The sequence below is a fragment of the Mus musculus genome, chromosome 5 (genome assembly GCF_000001635.26).
Source record: "Mus musculus strain C57BL/6J chromosome 5, GRCm38.p6 C57BL/6J".
NCBI classification, from domain to species: domain Eukaryota; kingdom Metazoa; phylum Chordata; class Mammalia; order Rodentia; family Muridae; genus Mus; species Mus musculus.
Genome location: NC_000071.6, coordinates 37,008,572 through 37,029,667, shown reverse-complemented (window position 1 = coordinate 37,029,667; position 21,096 = coordinate 37,008,572). Strand labels below are relative to the sequence as shown.

The window sequence follows — 21,096 nt, the reverse complement described above, 5'->3', positions numbered from 1 at the left end:
GGGCGGGGAGAGCGAGGGGGCGGGGTGGCGTCCTGCCACACTAGGAAGCACGGATTGGCAAGGAGCTCGGCTTTACTTTGGTCTACAAGGAGCCGGCCAGATGAAGGAAGGGCGTGCCCAAAATGGGAACAGCACAGAAAAGGCCAAGGTCAGGGGGCCAGAGTGTGCACTAATGGCAGGTGCTGAACGGATCAGCTACCTGTATCTTTGAGCTTAAAGCGCCGAGGAAAGTCTAGGGTAGAGCCTTGGTGCGGGAAGGGAAGCGAAAGGCTCCAGCCTGGCCAGTGGCCTAAAAAGGCTTATCCTTGGAATCCCGCAGCTGGGAGGGTGGAATGATGGACTGAAAGTCTAGGAATACGCAGCACAGCGCAGCTCCCTAAATGGAGGCCGAAAGGTCGCCAGCCTGATCGCCAAGAGCACGACATGGAACCGGGCAGCACCATGGAGCTGATCCCGGCGCCTGCCCCGAAAGGCGGTGCGCCCAGGGCGCGCCGCCGGGCACAGGGTGGATACCAGCCTTTCTTCGCAGCGCTCCAGCCTTCTCCCCGGCGCACACGTGGGCGGAGCGGCGCGAGGGTGTGCGTAGCCCGGCAGCCGCAGCGTGTGCAGTGCGTGGGGTGGGATATCACCAGGGCGGCCTCCCACTCCGGGTCACCCCTACATACTCTGGGCTCCACCTAGGCAGAGACCCTCAGGACTGGAACGGGCCGGCCAACCACGCCCCCCTACGCCGCTTGCTGGGGCTCGGGTGGGTCCCCTCCCACTCCTCACTCCGGGATGTAAGGACGAGACGAGTGGAAAGCGATGTGGTGTGAGCGACACAGGGAAGCAACGGGCCAGTGTTGGGGAGCGCCGCCACCACAGGAAAGATGGGGGGGGGGGATAGCTGGGGAGAGTGGGGGAGGGGAGATGGGCGGGGCTGGGAGGTAGGATGAACGGTTGTGAGGGGCGCGGAGGCTGGGGGTGGGGATCGGACAGGCAGCAAAGGTAGCGGTGTCCTCGTTGCAGGGTTCACCCACTGGGTGCGGTGTCCCGGACCCCCTTCCTCCGTGGCACACCTGTACCCACCTGCTTGACGCTCCGACACAAGCCGAGCAGCAGCGGGGAGCCGCATTCTCCGGCCGCCCCCTCCCCGCGCGCACCTACGCTGCTGTCGCCGTCGCCGCTGCCTTAAAATGGACGAGATAGAACAGAAAATGAATGCATGCAAAAAATGAAAATAAAGAAAACCTGGACCGTAGCCGAGGAGGCTCGGCCCGTGGGGAACCCGTGTGCGATGCGGGAACGGCGGGGACCGGCGCCGCACGCTAGCGGCTGCAGATCGGTGGGCGCCGGGCGCCGGCTCGCGGATTGGCCCCGCCCCCTCCCGCATCGTCCCTCCGATTGGTGTTTTCTCCCGCCAGTCATTGGGGAGGGTGTGGTGTCCTCGCGGCCCCGGGCGAAAGCCCTTAGAGGTGGTCAGCTCCCGGCTCAGGCGAGCGTGCGCACTGGGCGGGGAAGGCCTGGGTGCTGCTAGTCTAGACCCCCCGGCCATCACAGGCAGAAGCAACGGGAGTTGGGGGGAACCTTCTCAGGCCTAGGAAGCTCTCCCTGCCCACAGAGGCCGCCCACCGCGGGATGGTGACCATCCTGGGAAAGATGCAGCGATGGCGGGGGTGTCTACCCCCACATTGTGCAGATAAGAAATCTGAAGATCAGAGGTTAAAGCGAAATGTTCAAGGTCACAAATGGTAAGAGGAAGACCCGGGATTCCAACGATTCTGACGTCTCCATCATTGAGTAAAACCGCACCTACTTCATGACAATGCGATGGCAACCGGGGTCTTGCAGAAAGATAGGGTTTAGCTAGGCAGAGATCCATTGGTTTAGTATAGGTCTACAGATATGTATTGAGGACCTACTGTGCTGTCCCTAAGATCTAAGGACAACGTAATGGACAAACAAGCAAAAATGGAGAAGAGCATCCATGCCCAGGGAATAGTTTAATGACAATGGGGCATATTTGACAGTCTAAAAAAGACTGTCTCAAGGCAGAGAGAAGACTGGAAAGGTAAGAAAGAAGGAATGGGCAGAGGCCAGTACCACGAAGTCTTATGGGCTACGAGAAAGCCTTTGGAGATTACCCGGAAGCTTGTCTCACCTTGGGAAAAACTACTATCAGATTCACACTTTTTAAATATACCAGTCAGGATAAACTCTGCTGAGCTGCGGTAACAAACGAGCCGGAATCTCACTGGCTTGTTTCCTGCCTGCACTCTTCATCCTGCTTGAATCAGCGGAGGCTCTACTGATGGACAGCTGTCACAGGTCAGGCTTATGAGACTGGGTCAGAAGGAGCACAATTTGCAGAGCAGTGTAAAGGAAAGGTGGCCTGATACAGGAGTTTGTCAAACCAACCCTCCCACCTTAAAAGCACCGCATGCTTTTGCACTTCATTGGCCAATGTAAGACACATGGTTCTGCCTGACTTTAGAGAGGACAGACCTTCCCAGAACTGAAGGGGGAAGACCCAGAATGTGAGGGACTCCAAGGATGTCATTAACAGCAACGGACCAGGTGTAAAGAGAGCATGGTCCAAAATGGGGACCTGGTAGCAACAGGAACGACAGGAAGGGTGATGTCATAGGAACACAGCCAGGAAAGAAGAACAGGAATGAGGTGTTTCGGGAATGATCAGAGTCTGCCCCCCACCCCCTACCCTCTCTCTCTCTCTCTCTCTCTCTCTCTCTCTCTCTCTCTCTCTCTCTCTCTCTCTCTCCTTCACAATATGACCTTCTTTAGAAATAAGACCTTGACAAGTCTCATTAATTAAGATGAGGTTATCCTGGAGTAGCCTGGCCCCTCATCCAGTCTGACTCCTGTTCCTATGAAAATGGGTGCAGGGAAGTGCCCAGAAAGGACATAGTTGGTGAACCTGAAGGCATCGCAGGAACACCAAACATCAACTTGGGGAAGGAGCAGAGGGAAGGCTTCTGAGAACTGCAGAGGGGCTTGAATGGCTTGAGGTAGCCATTCTAGCTTAGAACAAAAATAGTAAGTTTCTGTTACTAGGGCCACTGAGTTTGCCCTGATTCGATACATGTGTATCAGTTACAGATTGCCTTTGGCCACAAGTTATCTGAAGCCTGTTCTACAGTATGCTTTTCCTCACTTAAGAAACCCAAGGCAAGCGAGCCCTCCCTTTCCCCTGTCCTCCCCTCCTCAACATGGGATTTCCTTCCTCATGTTATCTTCAAGGTGGCAAGGTGACACCCATCTTCCTGTATCCTGTCTTCATTCCAGACTGGAGAGAGAGATTCAAAATGCACAGGACACATCCCACAGCTCCTTGCAACAGCCTTTCTGGAAACTCCTCTGGAGGATCCTATTTAATATGTTTGGCCAAAACATCATTGCACAACCCCTCTGACTCCAGAGGAGGATTTCTTTTTGATTTAAGAAAACGAGGTTTGTTTGTTTGTTTTTTTCAGATGCATGATAAAAAACAATGCCACAGGGTTCTGATAATGGGTAAGAGAAGAAGAGTAGATTATGAACTGATGTCTGTGTGGTGTGTGAGTTTCATGATGCCCAGAGCTTCTGAAATCAGGAGCCCTCCTTAAGAAGAATAAGAATTACAAAGTTCTGTGCAAAAGATAATGTTTTTTTCTAATGGAGCCATAGAGATGGTTCAGTGAGTAAAACACCTGTCACTGGGTCTGATGACCTGAGACCCACATGATGAAAGGAGAAAGCCAACTCCCACAGTGGTTCTGACACAGACACACACACACACTCAGAGAGAGAGAGAGAGAGAGAGAGAGAGAGAGAGAGAGAGAGAGAGAGACTACACATACAAACACAGACACATACATTATAGATTCATAGACACATGTAGAGACATACACATGTATGTATGTCTCTACGTGCTACATGTATTCTATTTTTATTTAGAATAACGAAATACAACAAATTTTGTTTCATGCAGCTAGAAGCCATAAACATAACAAGACACAAGACTCAGAAAACCAGTATTAATTGAATTAATTACTTAGCTGACAGCCAGCCACTATTATAGAAGTATCTTTTGGTTGGTTTCCCTTCCTCTTCCTCTTCCTCTTCCTCTTCCTCTTCCTCCTCCTCCTCTTCCTTCTCATCCTTCTTTATCTGTTTTGAGTGACTTCATGGGATAATGATTTGGTAACATTTTTCTATGCAGAAATCATAGAAATAGATCATTTAGAGTTCTATAATAAGAGTAGAGAAAAATTTTGTTGGTTTTTGTTGTTGTTTGTTGTTTTGTTTTCTTGAGACAGAGTTTGTCTTTGTGTGTAGCCCTGGCCATCCTGGAACTCACTTTATAGACAGGGCTGTCTTAGAACTCAGAAAGATCTACCTGCCTCTGCTTAGATTAAGGTGTGTGCCACAGCCACCACCACCAGGCTCCAGTAGAGGAAACTTGGATGTAGATAGGAAGGTTCTCCTGACTCAGACTCATTACGAGGGACGTGCACATTTTCAAGATTGCTTGAAAGCTAGGGAAGACTTGAAGACTGAATGCTTAGGGTAAAGTTATTTGTTGTATCTTGTTATTCTAAATAAAAATTTAACTCTGTGTGTGTGTGTGTGTGTGTGTGTGTGTGTGTGTGTGTACTACCATGAGAGTTGGTTCTTTCCTTTTACAGTATGCGTTCTGAGGATTGAACTCATATCATCAGACCAAGTGTCAGGTGCTTTTATTTTACACACTGAACCATCTCTCTGACCCCAAATTATTCAAAATAAATATTCTTCTTGCATCTAGATTAGAATTCATGTCAGTCCCCCTGCCCCAGCCTCCAGAGTGATGGGCTAGTGAGCATGTGACGGCCTGAGTGGCTTTTAACTCTCATGAGGAGAAGCATCTAATAGATGCAAGCAGAATGTGAGCAGCCCAGCACTTCCCATCCCTGCCACCTAGGAAGAAAGAACTCAAGTGTCCAAGCTCCCCCAGGTCCCTGTGGCAGACCATGGCTCTGCTGTGCTCTCTGAAGCCTGCTGATCCTACATTCACACGGTGACTACCTGCTGATCCTGCCCCGGGTATTTTCCATCACAACAACAGGCAATGAAGCTCACACAATACTGCAAACACAAAGCGATGAGAGCCATCCCAGGTGTCAGAAGGGGTAAATGCTTAACCTCTCAAGCTTGAAGGTGAATTTACCCCGGTGCCACTGTGTGGCTGCTGCATAACCCTCAGTTAGACCTGGTGAGGAAGGTGCCACTGTGCTATCCTAGTAAAGGACAGGAAGCTGGATCCAGGGAGCAAGCACCTGAGGACACACCTAGTATCTAAAACTGCACCCCTGGCCATGTATTGTATGGCATTCAACCCTAAAGTCTAAGGCTCAGCCACACCCAGTAACACTCAAAGTGTTCCCAACAGAGAGGTACCTTATGAAAAGTTCAGAGGGCCACTGTGTGACTTCCATGGGAGAAGGAGTTCAGAGGATCCGGAGAACCAGAAAGTGCCTGGTAACTGTGGGCAACTCTGCAATTACCTCAAAATAGAATGGGCTTTTAAAAGAATCGATCATCCTTTGATAACCTTGAAGGTTGTTCACGGAGGTTCTTGTTCTGCACAGAGGGGTTTTGGCTCCCCCCACCCCCCTGGAGCAGGGAGGTGTGGTTAGGGGGATACAGGCTCTCCTCCAAAACTTAGGAGTGTTAGCCTCAGGAGTGTGTGAGCCTAGCTTGACCCTCAGAGCCGGGCCATGTGGCTACATGCTGACAGCTGCAGGTTCCTCTGCCAGGACAATGCTTCCTGGGTTCTTGCCTTTGAATGGGTACTGCTTGCTTTCTATGAGTCTCGTGAAAAGATTTAAACAGCGCAGGCAATTATGGAAAGGAACATGAAGGCCTCCTTCAATCTTACCTCCCAGGATAAGTTCACAAACACTTGGTGACCTTGGCTCAGTGACTCTCCTTGTATGCAAACACATGCACAGAACTTTCTGTGAAGTACAGACTCTCCCATCACACCCTGCAGGTGACTCACCTCCACAGCCTGGCTAGTTTTGGGTTTGTTGTCAGTACTGGGGGAACTTGAATGTCAGATAGGCCAGGTAAGTCCTCTAATGCTGAGACATTAGCCGTATTGTTCTGGTTCTCCCTCTGCACACACATCAGCACCTTAGGAAATTCCCTCCAGTGCTGTAGGGTCTCTAATTCATCTTCCGATGGGCTGTGCTCCGCACTACTGAGCACTTCCTCTTGGACGCCAGCATCTTCACTGCTGCCAGCCAGGGTCAATGACAGGAAACACTCTTCCATACATGCCAGAATTTCTGTTTCAGGGGAACGTCTTCCTAGAGACAGCTGTCAGCTTCTAGGTAGAGATTTTGTTCTTTGGTTTTGTTTTGTTTTGTTTTGTTTTGTTTTGTTTTGTTTTGAGACAGGGTATAGCCCTGGCTGTCCTGGAACTCACTTTGTAGACCAGGCTGGCCTCAAATTCAGAAATCCGCCTGCCTCTGCCTCCCGAGTGCTGGCATTAAAGGCATGCGCCACCACTGCCCGGCGAAGTTTGTTCTTAATAGCTGTTCCTAGGACCCTGTACCATGTCCCTCTTGCTTTCCTAGTTCCCACCATCAACCCATGTCACTGTGTGCTGCAGTGTCACCAGGAAAGGGTTGTCTGTCCCTGTAAGTTATTTTGAAATAGTGCCTTGCGTATTCCAGGCTGGCTTTAAACTTACTGTGCAGTCTGTAGTGACACATTTTCTAAAACTATCTTTTGCCTTAAAAGAGACTGAACTTTCACTGGACCTTGCATCCAAATTAATGTTATGCCTTGAGATGGCTCAAGACTTAACCTGCTCTGCTATTGTGTGCTTAGATGTTAAGATTAACCTCCCTTGAAGGGAACAATGTAACCAAACTGACTATCCCTTCTACAAGCTAAACCAATCATAGCTTTAATTTTATCTTACATACTCTTCCATCCCCAGAACAATGTATATGTGTTACTTGTGTGTTGTGGTCATCGTTTTCGGGAAGCAGCCAATACATTGAAAGCAACCTTAACCAATGTCCCACAAATGTTTAGATACAGGTTGATAATATCTGTTTGCAGTTCTGAGTTCTTCTCAGGGTTAACTGAGTTAACCAAGTTACTTCTTGCTTTGTAAAACCCTGTTAAAGATTTCTGTAAAGAATTCCTCATTTTCATTGTTCTTTCATATCATGTTTTCTGTGTTATCAATAAATACAGAAATGAAACCTTTTGTTCAGACAGTCACAAGAAGGCAGCTTAGGACAGACAGACCGGATATATAAAATAGACAGGCTGCATGCAAACAGGCAAGAAGTCAGGAACTCTAAGCAGAGGAAAAACACTGAGAAAGAAGTGGGGAGTGCAGCTCTGGGCTAGTTCTTGGTAGAATTCCTCCGAGAAGGAGGGTCTGTCTTCCTTCCTTTCTGCTCTTGCAGAGGACCCAGGTACAATTCCTGACACCCACATGGTGACTCACAACCATCTGTAATTCTAGTTCCAGGGGATCTGATGCCCTCTTCTGACCTCAGAGAGCAATAGACCCTCATGTATTTAGAGGGGGCAGGGATGGCAGGAGAGGTGACTCCGTGGCTAAGAGCACCTGCTGCTCTTGCCGAAGATCTGGGTTCAGACTTGTGTCCACATGGCAACTCACAACCATTCCTAACTGCAGCTCGAAGGAATAGAACCTGCCACCCTCTTCTGACCTCCGTATGAACCAGGACACATGTGGTGCACAGAGATACTGTCAGGCAAAACACTCATATACATAAAATAAAATAATAAATCTTCTAATAACTAAAATCTAATATATATATATAAACAGTTGGGTGACAAAGGCAATCCCATAATTCTTTATGTGGAAAAGTTTCCTACCATGTGGCATATTGCAGAAATACCAGGAAAGACATGTCACCAACACCTTCTCCAAAGGCGGGTAAAAGGCTTCCAATAAAGTCAGTTCTGCCTTGAAAGTAAAAATAATGAAGCCAAAGACGGTGAGATCATACTATACAAGTCATCAGGTATGGACCCAAGGCAGCCCTGAAGAAATTGTTATCCTTCTGTCTCTGCCCCTCACAGCAGGGAGCTCCCATTGCCCTTCATGAGAACAGGGGCAAGGCAGGGACATGACTGTAAATTTACCTTCTCTTATAGATCTTAGTGCATTCAAGCATATAGACTACGAATTAAGGGACCGGCATTCACATACACCATAGGCCCCATCCCTGTGCCTCTCTCCTTAGTGTGTTATCTTTCTCATTCCATGTGTGGAGAGTTGTGGCTATAAACAGAATCCATTTTTTAAACTTTTAACTTGATAATGATCTTTTAAAATCCATAATTTTGTTGGTCCCTGTGGATAGGAAAGACATCATTTTGAACAAGGCAACTTAAACATTTGAGTTTCTGACCATGGTCCTCTAGAGCAGGACACTTGACCTTAGAGGCAGGTTCTTGAGCAGGGGTCGTACACCAACAAGGCATGGCAGCATCTTCAGCCTCCACCCCAGAAGTGCCAAGTGTCTTCCCCATGTGATATATCAACACTGTATCTTTACAGGAGATCAAGTTGCCCCCAAGGGGAACCATGATTAAGTGTGTCTGTTACATGAGTGGAAGGGCTGTCCAGTCCACAGGGCTATGAACATCATCAACTTCACTGTACAAAAAGCCCTCCAAGACAGGCATGGCAGTTTATCACGTAGCAGCTTTGGAGGAAATGTTTGCCGTCCTCCAATTGTATCCCCCACACCTTCTGGATGCCAGTGCTGGGCTGAGATCTGCTCCACACATGTCTTCTCCCATATCCTTATGGGTTCCTCTGTGTGAATGAAAACAGTGCCTTCAATGTAGTCCATGCTTGCAACGATTTTCTCTGATCTGAGATTCTGTGTTTTAATATGTTCTCAATCTTGAAGCAATAACATTAATATACGCCCATATTCCCTCAGGGTGCTTTCAAGTTTTGTTTTATTTTTTTCATCTCAAAGATTAATGGTCATGGCACTGAGGGTTTGACACATTTTTATTCATCAGTGTGTGTATGTGTGTGTGTTTGTGTGTGTGCATGTGTGGTGTGTGTATGTATGTGTGTGTGTGTGGTGTGGTGTGTGTGTGTGTGGGTATATGTGTGTGACAACGCATGTGTATAGGTCAGAGGACAACATTGTGGAGTCAGATCTCTCTTTCTGACTTTATATGGTGTATTAGTCAGGGTTCTCTAGAGTCACAGAACTTATGGATAGTCTCTCTATATAGTAAAGGAATTTATTGATGACTTACAGTCTGCAGCCCAATTCCCAACAATGGTTCAGTAGTAGCTGTGAATGGAAGTCCAAGGATCTAGCAGTTACTCAGTCCCACAGGCAAGCAGGTGAAGAAGCGAGAGTGAGACTCCCTTCTTCCAATGTCCTTATATGGTCTCCAGCAGAAGGTGTAACCCAGATTAAAGGTGTGTTCCACCACACCTTTAATCCCAGATGACCTTGAACTCGGAGATCTCCCTGTCTTAATCTTCTGGAATCCATAGCCACTATGCCTCAAGATCTCCATACCAAGATCCAGGGCAGAAACTTCTATCTCCCAGCCTCCAGATTAGGGTCACTGGTGAGCCTTCCAATTCTGGATTGTAGTTCATTCCAGATATAGTTAAGTTGACCACCAGGAACAGCCACTATACCTGGGTTCCAGGGATTAAACTCGAGTTTCCAAGCTTCCGCAGCCAGCACCCTTACCTGCTGATCCAGCTCCCTGGCTCAGAACTGAGGTTTGTGAGGCCAGTGTGAGTGTGTCTTCACTGGAAGAAATTAACAACAGTGTCAGCATGTACAACTCCATCTCGTGTCCAGACTGTGATACACACTGAGTCCCTCTCACACAATTCTGTTTGTCTCCTGTCATTCGTCTACTCTGTCTCTTGCCACACGGTCACACCCACCCATGACCGCATGTCCCCAACTTGTTCATTTTCTCAGAGCCTGGCAGCTATTCTTAAACCTTTGCTCTTCCATATACATTTTGGAATTTTCTTGGTAGTCTTGCAAATAGCTTTGTTAGAGTTTGATCAGCCCTGCATTGAGTCAATCACAAATGAGAGAGAGAAAGGGAGGGGGGAAGGAGGGAGGGAGGGAGGGAGGGAGAGAGAGAGAGAGAGAGAGAGAGAGAGAGAGAGAGAGAGAGAGAGAGAGAGAGAGAGAGAGGGATCTTATAGATTACATCTCCAGGCTGTAGATCCTGCCAGCACCTGCTCCCTCCTTCATTCTTCTTTCTCTTTTGGGTGCATGCATGGACATGTGTACATGTTAGTGTGTATGTAGGGGCCATCCAACTTGGTTTTTGAGATAGGGTCTCTTATTGCCACCTGGGGCACACCAACTAGACTAGACTAGATAGGCAGTGAACCTAGAGATCCACGTTTCTGTCAGTGCTGAATTAATTACAGATGTGCTGAATTACAGATGTGCTGAACCCTGGTTTTTATGTGGGTGCTGGGAACCACACTGAGGTCCTCATGATTGTATATATGTGTGATATATGTGTGTATACATTTGTGTCTGTGTACTTAGTGTGTGTGTGTGTGTGTGTGTGTGTGTGTGTGTGTGTGTGTGTGTAGGCTCTAAGTTCGATGTTGGATGCCTTCCTCTATGGCTCTCCATCCTCTTTTTGGGCAGGGTCTCTCACTGAACCTGGAGCTCACCAATTCATTTAGATATCCAGAAAGACCCAATGGTTGTCCTGACTCTGCCTCTCAGAACTGGAGTTCCAAACACACACCACCATGCCTGGCTTTTTATGTGAGTACTAGGGTTGTGGGCTCAGGTCTTGTGCCCACACAGCAAGCATTTCGCTGCCTGTGCCAGCTCTCCAGCTCTGTTTAATTTTTGACTTGCCAACAGGTGTGTGCCATGTCATTGAATTTTTAATTTGCGTGATCAATAAGTAGTCTGTTTTCAGGCACTTCTTTGGTACTCATTTATCTTCAGGTTAATTCAACCCATGAGCCAGTTTCTAATTGCTTGGTTTTCTTATTGAACAACAAATGTTTTCACTTTTATGTATTTACGTTACATATTCATACACCAATGGGATTTTTTTATCCCAGTCTCTTGTCACTTAATTTTTTAGCAATATCTTATGCTTTTGCTATTGTATCTCAGAAATCTTTGCCTAACCCAAGGCCACACCACTTTTTTTTCCATTTCCTCTTGTAAGTTTCCCAGCTTTAAGCTTTTGCATACATGTCTGTCATTCATTACGGAGAATTTCTTTAATAAATGGTTCAAGGATTGACTCAGAATTGATTTATTCATGTGGTTATCCAATTGTCCCACCACCACTTGTTGAACGACACTTTCTGCCCTCTATAAATGTTCTTAGCATCATTGTCAAAAAAAAAAATCAATCCTCCACATGTATGTGGGTCTGTTTGTGCATCCCCAGATCCATTGATCTGTCTCCACAATATCAACAGCATGCTTATTTGTAAGACTCCAGTGCCTTAAGCAACGTTTCTCTGGCTGCTTTGGCTTTATTTCGAGCAGTCTGGAGAATGCACATTCATGCCTACCCATGTTCGGGGGTGGGGGATGTTGAACACTTTGATCTTTGTCTTCATCAGATGTAGAATTTCTGGAACAATTTACTTCAGTGTCTCTATCTGCCTCCCTCTTCCAAAGATGAACACTACCTCCTGAAACCCCCCTTCCAGTCCCCGAGGCTTCTCCTTCAGCTTAGGGCTTCTGTGCTGCCCTCTCACACTGTTCATGACCACTGCCTGTTATCCTCTGTAAAGCGAATCCGGAGACTGTTTCATTTCTGAGGTGATGTTGAGTTCCAGAAAATCCATTTGTTCATTTCTTTTTTTATTTTCTCATTGGTTCCGCATTTCTCTCTAGTGCCACAAATATAGCTACAGTTTCTCCACAGCCTTAGAGGCTAGTTTCTTCTCCTCTTCCTCCTCTCCCTCCTCCTCCTCTTCTTCCTCCTCTTCTTCCTCCTCCTCCTTCCCCTATCCTTCTCCTTTCTCCTATCTGGGAGTTTCCTTGAGTTTATTTCCCCCTAGTTAATGTTTCCATTTCCCCTTTTAAAGGACTTTATGGGGCCTGGGTTGACCTTGAACTTACGATCCTCCTTCTCCAAACTCCCCCAGTGCTGGATTGCAAGCCTGCTCACTCCAGCATGCCCAGTTTATTCAGTACTGAGGATGGACCCGGGGCTTTGTGCATGTTGGGCAAGCCCTCTTATAGCAGAGCCACATGCCCAGCCCTCTGCTCTCATTTCCTGTTTCCTTAGTTGTCTAGCGGTTTCTGATGGGCTCCAACTTTATAATTTACTTTCCAAGTGTAGTTTTTGCACTTTGCAGTTTTTGCAGTTTTTGTCTGGAGGTTTTGTTTTGTTTTGTTTTGTTTACCCTTCAGATCACTTATTTCCAGCTTGATCTTGTTTAATTAAAGACAGAGTCTCATGTAGCCCAGGCTGGCCTCAAACTTGCTGTATAGCTGAGGTGTTTACCACCACACCTGTCTCAACTTAATTGAAGTATTTATTATGGCACACAGCTCCCAAGGTGGCAGCCATGGCTGACTGGATCTCCTGCTTTCACTGTGGTGCGGTGGGACATCATGGTGGGAAGATCATGGTAGAAAGTTGGGCTGGTGAGATGGCTCAGTGGGTAAGAGCACCCGACTGCTCTTCCGAAGGTCCAGAGTTCAAATCCCAGCAACCACATGGTGGCTCACAACCATCCGTAACAAGATCTGACTCCCCCTTCTGGTGTGTCTGAAGACAGCTACAGTGTACTTACATATAATAAATAAATCTTTAAAAAAATAAATAAAAAAAAAAAAGAAAGTTGTTTAGCTCATGACAGTCAGGAAGCAGATGGACATAGGAAGGGGCTGAAGACATAGCTGCTCTTGCAGGAATTCTACCCAGGGACCTTCTGCCTCCGACTCAGCCCCACTTCCTCATTCCCACCCCTCCCAGTGAGGCTAATACATTATAGCATGGTGAAGGAATGAGTGCATTGACAGTCAGAGCCCTCCATCCATCCTAAATGTCTACTTTTCTACCTTGCTACCTTATGGTCACCTACCACAAAGAGAGCGTTTATAGGCAAACAGGAAAGGAATGCCTTGGGAAGAGGTGTATGCAGGGGAGGGACCAGGTGTGTGTGTGTGTGTGTGTGTCTGTCTGTCTGTCTGTCTGTCTGTCTGTCTGTCTGTGTGTCTGTGTCTGTGTGAAGAACTCGCTGTTCCCAAGAGTCTAAACAGTCATTTAAATTGTGTGTGTGTGTGTTACACCAAAGTATTAACAAGAAGACGCATACAGGGACACTGCTCTGAGCTTTTTAATTCCACCACCAGCGATCATGTATCATGTATTCTTATGAGATCAGAAAATATAAAAAGACGTATAAATAATTTAGAAAGAAGGCTTCTACAGACAGCTCCCTGTTGGCAGCAGAAGAGATCTGCGAGCAACCAGGGGCCCCGCCGGATGGGGCGGAGCTTCCAACCCCTAAGACCTCCCACTGCAGCTTCCTCCAAAGCCAGGAGCAAGAAGTAAGGCGCGACCACACCCCAGGACCATGGGGCTGGAGACTGCGGACCCCCAATGCGGAGTGCTGCCTACGGGAACAAAACAGCAGCTAGATTTAGTGGCTGGACTTGGTCCTGGGCGGCTCCTGTCTCGAGATCCGGATTTCCCTGGGGCGGGAGTGAGATGTCCTCGGGAAGGAACAAAGTCCCCAAGTGGTGCCCAGGCCCTGGCACGTGATCAGCCCTACAAAGTGGGAAGGGGTCCTTGGCTCCGTGAAAACCAACTCCACAGGAGTTACCTAGCTGGGTAGCAGCCAGGGCGCGGGAGCTGTCCGCCGCCTAGTGCTGACAGGGACAAGGCGGGTTCGATATGGCCTGCTGCCAGGCCACTGGGCTGGTCAGGGCTTGGGGAGGGCAGCAATGCGCAATGCTCAATTGTCTCATGGCACTCCCACAGCGCCCTAGCAGAAGGATTGACCCAAACCAGCGTTTTAAAAGGCATACGGGACCTTGAACTTGCATTGGAACCCACATTCTTACGGTTCTGCCATTGATGTTAAAATTGACGTTGGAAAGATTTTTTTTCCTGGAATTTTCCCTTATGCAGCTGCCTCGCCATTATTGAATGCTTCCATGTTTGGGGTGTACCTTAGAGAAGACAGACATCCCTTGTGCTGCCTGCCTCCTTGGTCTCAGACAGAGGAAGAACCAAGTTGTCTTTAGTGGCCCCCCTCTTGGAAACCCCACCTCACAGGTGGAAAACAAAAATAAAAACAAACCAAAAAAAGGGGGGGGGGGCTGATATATTGTGTCTGGTAGGTGGCAGCACTGGCTCAAGCTAGACTGTCCTATCCTAAGGTATGGCCACTGCACTATCAAACTTCTTAGCAGGCCTGGGCTCCAGGGCAGCTGCACCACTGTAGAGCTTGGGCACTTGAGGGCCTGGGTTAAAACAAGAGTATTAGACAGGCAATCATTTATTGTATTCTATGTTCTTCAGGCCACATTGCTATGCCCACTGCTGTTTTTCTCATCCACGTACAGTCCGGCATAGCAGTCTGTCCACAGAATGAATGGACGGGACCAGGGCATCCAGCCAGCTGTGCTGTGCTCGGTGCTCATCAAGCTTAGGCCCTTGGGAAAGGGTCAAACTCGGGGAAATAGAGCCAGGTCCTGCTGGAGTGAAAGTTGAGGGCAGGGTGAGTAAGGAGAGGATTTCTATTTGTCATTTAGGTGCCCGGGGAGACGTGGGGAGCAGGCCAGGGGGACATTTGTCTGTCCCTGCCCAAATCTATGATCTGGTGTCTTCTGTCCGAGCAATATGTGTGTGTGTTGATACAGTAAAGGAATGGAGATGAAGATTACATAGGACAGGCCACTTGGAGTGTCTGATGCTCATCCTGGTTTTGGTTTGGTTTGGGTTGACTTCTATCTTAGTGTTTCCTTTGCTGTAAAGAGACACCATGACCAAGGCAACTCTTATAAAGGACAATGTTTAACTGGGGCTGGCTTACACTTTCAGGGGTTCAGCCCATTATCATCACAGCAGGAAGCATGGCATAGTGCAGGCAAACATAGTGCTTGAGGAGCTGAGAGTTCTGAATCTTGATCTAACTGGAACCAGGAGAAGACTGTCTCTTGGGTAGTTAGGAGGAATGTCTCTTGCACAATGGGTGGAGCCTAAGCATAGGACCTCAAAACCCACCACCCTCTAACAAGGCCACACCTATTCCAACAAGGCCAATTGTCCTAATAGTACCATTTCCCATGGGCCAAGTCTATTCAAACCATCACAGTTAACCACCACAGCTACCACCACCACCACAGCTACCATTCCTGCCTCCTTTCAGAGATAATTTCACAGGGCATAAGCAACTTACCAGAGAAAGAGTTTATTTGGGCTCAGAGCTCCAGAGAATGTTTCAGTGTGGTGGGGAATTCCTTCTAGAGGTCTAAAGTGAATAGTTACATTGTGTCCATAGTTAGGAAGCAGAGAATGAAGACTGCTGTTACTCAGCTCAATTGTATTCAGGTTGGGACCCCAGCTCCTAAGACCATACTGGCTACATTTACGGTAGTTCTTCCTACCTCAATTTACACAATCTGGTGTTCCTGGAAACACCTTTAGACACTAAAGTGGTTCTAAGTCAAGTCGAACCGAGCATGGCAATTGACCATTATACCACTTATATCACAGACACAATTCCTAGGAGGCTCATCACACAGATGCAATATTGTGGAGACCATGACTGCTCTTTGCACCTGCCACTGGGCTGTAAATGCTCTGGGGCCTGAGAGCACAGCCGTCATGGTACACACTTCCTGCAGACGTGCTTGGGGTACACTGGCACAGAAGCCCCTGTGTCACACGGGCAGTCAAAAAGGCAGCTCGTGGCAGAATACCTGTGATGCCAGTGTCCAGCGAAGTGCCTGTAGGGCCAGACTCACTATGGATCTTTGGAAGATGCCAAGGAGAAGCCAAGCCTCCAATGAAGATCATTATAGACTGCTGGACCAGGGTGGGGTTGGCTCTACCTTTGCCACCATCCCTTTGACCTTAACTTCTGAGCCATACTCATAGTTACAATGTAAACCCAAGACTCCAGAGAAACCCAAAGCATAGTTTCAGCCACAGACTCCTGGAATTTGCATACACTCAGCTGTATGCATACACTCAGCCATATGGGAATAGAAAGGGGGAGAGAAGGCTGGGCCAGGCCAGGGCCAGAGCTCTGGGTTTAGACATGGCTATTTGTGCCTTTGCTCTGTCCAGAAGTGTGACTCTGTTCTCTTCTGCTTTTTTTGGTACGTTCAGAATGATTGTCAGAGAACTGGCTTCTGTATCACAGCTTCTTAATGGCATGGTCATGATGAGGCCTCCTTTGAAAACTGCTCAGTATGAAGAGCTTTGCTGTGGTATGGGGGGTGGGGCAGGGGAGGTCCTGGGCTGGTTACCAGGAGACAAGTGCTCTTTCCACCTGTGTGGTTCTAGGCCATCTGTGCCTTTGCACATCTTAGTCTTCCCACCTACATATCAACTCCTCTGTGGCCGGGAAGACAAGCCACGGTCTTGTGTGCAATTGACCTCAGCTATGCAAATGCCATCTCCTACCTCCTTCCTTCCCATGAGCAAAAAATGATTCTATAGTTCAAGCCTGCCTCCTTTGTGGGGTGCCATTGTCAGCGTCATCTGTCAACTTGACCAACCTAGAGTCACTTGGGAAGAGGGACTCTCACTGAGGGACTGCCTCCATAGTACTGACCTATGGATATGTCTGTGGGGCAGTTTCTTAATTGCTAATTAACTTAGGAGGGCCCACACCACTGTGCCATCCTTGGGCGGGTAGGGGTTGTATAAAAAAAGGTAGGTGAATGTGAGCTTGAGAGCAAACCAATGGTTTTCTGCTTCAGGCTCCTGCCTTGACTTCCAGCCTTGGCTTCTCGCCATGATGTAATAGCCTGAAGATGAAGCAAACCCTTTCCTCTATAAATTGTTTTTGGTAGTGTTTTATTACAGCAACACAAACAGTTGAGGACATATGAAAACATACATAATAAGTATGCTCTACTATTCTGATAGCCTTACCATGCTGCCTCCTGACCCAAGGTAACGGCTGAGCACCACCATCCATATATTCTTTCCATCCCAGAAAAGAGATGTGGGTTATAGAAAAATCTAGTGTCCTAATAAATATGTTCTAGAAACTGGGTGTGGTGGCGCACGCCTTTAATCCCAGCACTTGTGAGGCAGAGGCAGGCAAATTTCTGAGTTCGAGGCCAGCCTGGTCTACAAAGTAAGTTCCAGGACAGCCAGGACTACACAGAGAAACCCTGTCTCGAAAAACCAAAAACCAAAAAACAAAACAAAAAAATATGTTCTAGAAGTTGAACAACATACTTCAGTTTAGTCCCATTGGCCAGAACTCAGTCCCATGACCCCACCTGCCTACAGTGGATTCTGAGAAGCATCTTTATTTATTCTAGGTGACTGACCACATGGCCACCTGAAGTTCAGGGTTCATTAGTTCCTGAACCAGGGAAAACAATAGCCAGATTGGGTTTCTCAGCCCACAGACACCTAGGTCCAAGATCAGCCCTGTCTCTGTGTGCCAGCACATGACAGGGGAAGGGTGTTCTACATATGAAATTAGGGCCCCATCTCTAACTTCAACTATCTTCTGAACATCCTATCTCAAGATGATGAGGGCGGAGGGTCAAGGCTTCATCATGAAATTTGGGGAAATGGAATTCAGTCCAAAGCACAACGGCAATTCAACTCAGAACAACTGGACATGGGGCCTCACTGCAGCCAGAGCTGTGATATCTGAAGGAGTGTCTCAGGCTTAGCAGTGTACTTGATGTGGCTCCAGTTCTACAGAAAGCATCCTCAAAGCTCAAATAAGCAGAGCACTCCACATCCTCAAAACAACAACAACAACAACAACAACAACAACAACAACAACAAAACCATCATCAACATGACAGGGCCCAGGGCCTTACCTTCCAAGGAATTGTTTGTTTGTTTTTTGTTTTTTGAGTCAGGGTTTCTCTGTGTAGCTCTGGCTGTCCTGGAACTAACTCCGTAGACCAGACTGGCCTTGAACTCAGAAATCCGACTGTCTCTGCCTCCCAAGTGCTGGGATTAAAGGCATGTACCACCACTGCCCATTTCAAGGAATTTGTAAAACCTCGGAGGCCACAGCTGCTTCCTAGTCGTAACTATACTCATCGTGTGAGCTGGAGTCGGGCTCTCTTGTGAGTGGTGTGGGATACTGCAGAGATGAAAGCATCTCTCCCTTTAACACTGGCCAAGGCTTCTCATAGAAACCTGTCAACCTGCTTTTGTTCAACCCTGAGGATGGCAGGGAAGGAAGACATCCCTGACACTCCTGCTCTGTAGCAAGCCCTTCACACACCTAAACACATGTGGCCGGCCCCACCTCCTTCAGGACTTTTTTCAGTGGAAGCTACAGACATAACATTGCTGGCACGTCATGTATAGCAGAGCTGAGGCTGAGCCCATCACCATTCGAGCCCAGCTTACTTTGCATCTGTGAAACAAAAGCCAATTTGTTGAACTAAATGTCCAAAATGCTCTGTCTGCTGCAGTCTGAGCCTAATGGATGTGCTGAGGCGAATCCAGTCAGGTATATTCTCTGGCTCCTTGAATCTGCTCACTCCCTGCTTTCCCTGCCACGGTTTTGGCTGCATTCTTTAAACATGCTGTTTCATATCACTGTCTGCTTTTCCTTTCCTGCTGGTGCACTCTAGCGGGAGGCTGTGCTGTCCACATGGAAACGCCCTTTGCCTAGCGAAGAGATGATGAGCTCACTGTCTGCGTGGCTCTATGTAGGGCACAGGCAATTTGATATAAACCCCACATGAGAAATTCAACAAGAAGAAAAAGCCAAGGAAAACATCCGACTGCCCACTCAAGTCTCTGTCCTGGTAACTATGGTGTCTGGCAAGCTAAGGGAACAATCAGGTTATCTTAATGGGAAGCTGACATAAATGGCTGAGAATGGCTCAAGGGAAAGGCTTCTCCAAATTATTGATTCATAATTGATTGATGATTGATTGATTGATTGATTGATTAGACTATTGGAATATGGAGGGGGGACACTAAAATGTATAGAATAGTCTCTCCAATAACACAAAGCACTTCCTTGGAAAGTAGCTGAGAAGGAAAAGAGGTGGCTGTATGACCCAGGGAAGAGGCGGTCCGATCCAGGTTCCATGTGGAGTCTCCATCAGAAACAAAGGCTATGAGTGCAGCCTATGCGAGTGTTCTGGCCACTCATTGCATCTCTCCATGGCGTGGAGTGATATTGATATTTACTACTGGTGGGAAATGACACTCAGACTCAGGAGTGTAAGAGGGTATGGGGGGTGGGGGAGGCAATCCTGATGATCTGAGCTGTAGTTAACCACCCCGCTGAACTCTCCGAGGTGCTGAACGTTCTGTATTTTGGGGGGGGGGGCAATCCTGATGATCTGAGCTGTAGTTAACCACCCCGCTGAACTCTCCGAGGTGCTGAACGTTCTGTATTTTGGGGGGGGGGTGCAATCCTGATGATCTGAGCTGTAGTTAACCACCCCGCTGAACTCTCCGAGGTGCTGAACGTTCTGTATTTGGGGGGGGGGCAATCCTGATGATCTGAGCTGTAGTTAACCACCCCGCTGAGCTCTCCGAGGTGCTGAGCGTTCCTTTCTCCCACAACGACACAAATTAGGACAGAAGTAATGAGACTATGTTTACTGAGCATCTATCATGTCTGCGAATCAGATTGTGTTTGCTGAGCACTTACTCTGTGCCCGGTGCCTGGCTACCCATGCAAAATTAGCTCATTAGCACACAAGGTCCCTAACCTGTTTTATTTTGCCTTTGGTTGACCCGAGCTCTTTCTGCCTACTCCTGAATCCTCTGTTGTCATCCTGACCCATATGTGGCCTGACCAGCTCATCCTTTGCTCTCTCACCATATCCTGGCCATGGCAGCACCTTGAGACTGGCCTGCCCTCAGAAGGGAGCATCTGGCCTGTGGAATAACCCTAACCATAGCCTCCACTGGGTTCTGGGTACCATGAAAGTGGTTTGTCTTTCTAAGTCAGGAGTAAAATTTTTGGATAGACTCTCACTCTATAGCTCAAGCTTTTCCTGAACTCAAAGGAGCAGGCCATCATGGCTTCAAATTCATGATTGTCTCTGCCCCCCAAATGCTGGAACCATAGACATACACAGGGCTTTGATTTTTAATTTTATTTTTTACATATTATTTTACATTATTTTGGCCCAGGGTTGTTCCTTGTCTAGCCCTGGGTCCCCCACATATGGCACAGAGTTCCAACAGCAGTAAAGGCTCAGTCACATGACTCATGTTTTAAAATAGCTGAGTCCCACTTACTAGATTGGTTACAGAACTTCCTTAGTGGCCATGAGCTGTATTCTCACAACTTTAGGCAGAGGCTCAGACAGGCAGCTTAGCTGGTAGAGTGCTCACATAGCATGCTTAGCACTGAATTTAATATTGACCATAATGTGGTGGTACACACCTGGAATCTCAGCATCCAAGCAGTGGAGGCAGGAAGTCACCTTCTACTAAATAATAAGTTTAAGACAAATTTGGGCCAAAATAATGTAAAATAATATGGAAAAAATAAAATAAAAAATCAAAGCCTCAGGCATCTCTCCCTGAAGCCCTTTGTCTTAATACTTCATTTGGAATGAGGCCATTAGGAGTCTCCAGGCTGAGTGCTGTCCTCTCTCTGTTCTAGCTGACCAGCAAGAACTGGAAAGGGTCATGGACCTCTACCTGATATAGGTCTGTGTGAGACCTGATGCCACTAGAGCCAGAGGTTAAAGATGGCATACCACAGCCTATAAAAGTAATTTTTATTCGCCTGATGTAATTATCATCCCAGCGGCTTACTGCTGAATAAGCTCACCCTTTCTAGTTCTTTCTGAATTCTGGCTGGTTCAACTCAGCTGTTCTGGCTCAAAAAACTCCTCTCCAAGCTGACTGATTCAATCTGGTCTCTCTCTG

At 47.6% G+C, this 21,096-nt stretch overlaps 1 protein-coding gene and 1 long non-coding RNA gene across 10 annotated transcripts in view; one reads left to right on the top strand and one right to left on the bottom strand.

Annotated features, from left to right (window-relative positions):
- Window positions 1-3,816, bottom strand: part of Jakmip1 (janus kinase and microtubule interacting protein 1) — a 124,763-nt gene extending 120,947 nt beyond the window's left edge. For all 7 annotated transcript variants that reach the window (XM_006504174.4, XM_011240790.3, XM_030254879.1 and 4 more), the window contains exon 1: window positions 1,069-3,816. The gene's annotated coding sequence lies outside the window, so the exon portion shown is untranslated. The remainder of the gene's footprint in view (window positions 1-1,068) is intronic.
- Window positions 36-4,594, top strand: Gm52814. 3 transcript variants are annotated; one of them, XR_003955900.1, is made up of 2 exons: window positions 36-779; window positions 1,009-4,594. It is a non-coding gene; the product is annotated as a predicted gene, 52814 (long non-coding RNA). The 3 variants fall into 3 exon arrangements; XR_003955901.1 differs by having other exon boundaries at window positions 36-811; XR_003955902.1 differs by having other exon boundaries at window positions 45-748.
- Window positions 4,595-21,096: the final 16,502 nt, after the last annotated feature.